This window comes from Protopterus annectens, chromosome 3.part0 (genome assembly GCF_019279795.1).
Source record: "Protopterus annectens isolate FY-2018-M chromosome 3.part0, PAN1.0, whole genome shotgun sequence".
Taxonomy (NCBI): Eukaryota; Metazoa; Chordata; order Ceratodontiformes; family Protopteridae; genus Protopterus; species Protopterus annectens.
In genome coordinates, this window is record NC_056731.1 from 1659411322 (window position 1) to 1659413821 (window position 2500).

Below are 2500 nucleotides of genomic sequence, written 5' to 3' on the forward strand. Positions count from 1 at the left end.
GCCTAATACTGAACTTGGTCAGTTACAGTTGGTGCAGAAGTCTGCAGCCAGTCAGCTTACTAGTATAGTTCACTACCAAAACATTATGTCTGTTCTGTATGGCCTGCATTGTCTTCCTGTCTGGTATTGGATCATCTTCCAGATTCTGGTGTTACTGTTTTTGTCCATTCATGAGCAAAGTTCCTGATATCTGAATGAGGTCATCATGACTAACTACCCCATATGGGTATTGCACTCAGTACTCAAGGGGCTGCTAGCAGTTCTGAAGGCCAATCTTGTGAGTTCAAGTGTCTGATTTATTATCATGTTCCTTATCTGTGAAACTTGCTGCCTTGGTGACTTTGTGGATGTTGTTCCCTGACCAGTTTCAGGTAGGTCTTAACAGTGTATTCCTTTTATGTAGCATGTAATGGAGTAGAGTGACTTTAAGTTGAAATGGCTTTAAGTATTGCTTTATTGCTCTCATATTTGTTTCTTTTTTGACTTTTCCTTTTGCAATAGTGTTTTGTTATAAAGTACCTTAATTCATTTGAACTGAAGTTAAACTTGAACATGCCTTAAAAACTTTTTCCTGCACCTCCCCATATAGGATAGACTCCATAAACTTTACAATTTTTAGTCAAATCGTCAAATGTGATTTCACTCAAATGAGTCTTAGTTTTGTTTACTCAAGTATGATTCATTGTGATTTTGTGAAATGTGATTCAGTCAAATGAACTGCTACCATGTGTTTGTGTCTGTGTGTGTGTTTTAGATAGATAAAGAGAAAGCATGAGAGAGGAAGTAGAGTACAAGCATACAACACAATGGACAACTAACAACACCTCAAAACACTTGCATAAATTAATGAAACATAAAGAATATGTCCCATATACTTTGGTAGGAAAACAGTAAGATTACCAAACCTACAAATGCATAAAATATACTTCCCCAACAGATAAAAATCTATACCTAAATAAAGCTTAGAAGTCATACAACTAACATCAGTGCATCTAAAATGCTAACAAAAAAATCAATAATTCTAACCAGTAGTCATGCTTAACAGGAATCAAAATCACAAATATTGGCTATAGTCAATACCTACAGGAACAGCGCATCTAACCATATAACACTCCCTTCAATAAAAAGAGATCATACCCAAGCCCTACTAATTAAACACTCTTTACAAATGTGTGAATGTGAGAAAAAAATAGAATAACAAGAAAAAATATTGCTCACTGAAAGCTTCTGTTTAATGTTATGTTTGATTAAATAAAGCATACTCTTTGCATGTTCTCTGGTTCTACTTTAATCTAAAACAGTTTAAAAAGAAGAAGAAAAATATTAACAAGAACAAACAATCAATAAATAAGCCCATACTGCTAAAATGAGTTTCTGTTGCAAGAGTCATAGTTGTGTTCCCTGAAACATCAGCACTGCTGCCACTGCAGTTGTAAAAGCCATGAAGGCATAACATATTCACTGTTACAAAATCCCCACGAGAAAACAAATACCTTCAAACAAATTGGTTAATTACTAATAACTGTCAGAATTCACTTAATTTTAGCTTTCAATATAGTTTGGTATTCAGTAAGTTATAATGCTGTTTTGTTGATGTGCACTATTAGTACTACAGAATTAACTAGAGAGTCAAAGATATGCAAGACCCATGGTGAACAGAAGCTCATTAGTGGCTCCTCTGCACATCTCTGAATCTAACATCTGGAGCAGTTGGAACAACTCTGCTAGTGTTCCCACTCTCAACTGATGCAGTGCTGTTTCAGGGGCATCTACAGGCATAACAGACAGATTGATACACATGCACACAAGCACACAGAGGTACAGTCCCAGTCATCCTTGTATGCATACATGTGCACATTCACATGCACACACGTACACAAACACACACACACACACACACACACACACACACACACACACACACACACACACACACACACACAAAGACACACATATACACACATGCCCACACAGATACACAGAAACACATGCACACATGTGACACAATATTACAGCAAAAGCAAATCAAAACACAACAATAACTGCAATCACAGCAAGATACAAAGCCAACAATAAAGATAGCAACAAATCAATAAATATGCACTCATATACAAGCACCTTGAAAAGACATATATCAGAAAATGCAACTTACATAAGAATTCACATGTATGTATACCTATACCTTCAGTAACATACTTTTTCGTATAAGTAGGCATAAAGCAATAAATAAACTAATAAAAATACTATACTGAAACCATAGCAAAACCCAAAAAACTCAAAAGAAACAATTATTTAAAAAAACAAGTTGTGCACCCCCCCAGGTCAGTAATCAAAGAGCCTGAATCCAGACTACTAACACTGGTGAGGGACATTCACTTGGGACAATTATAAATACACACAGTATTTCCAGATGCAGCAAAGCACAGTTTCCCTTAAGAGCACACAGGGTACACACTCAGTCCGGGATCTGGGTTTCTCTCTTTCTCTCCGGGTCTCCAGT

The 2500-nt window shown here is 36.3% G+C and overlaps 1 protein-coding gene across 3 annotated transcripts in view; it reads left to right on the forward strand.

Moving 5' to 3' along the window:
- ZFPM2 (zinc finger protein, FOG family member 2) overlaps nt 1-2500 on the forward strand; it is a 1273567-nt gene that overhangs the window by 1234430 nt on the left and 36637 nt on the right. The window lies entirely within an intron of this gene.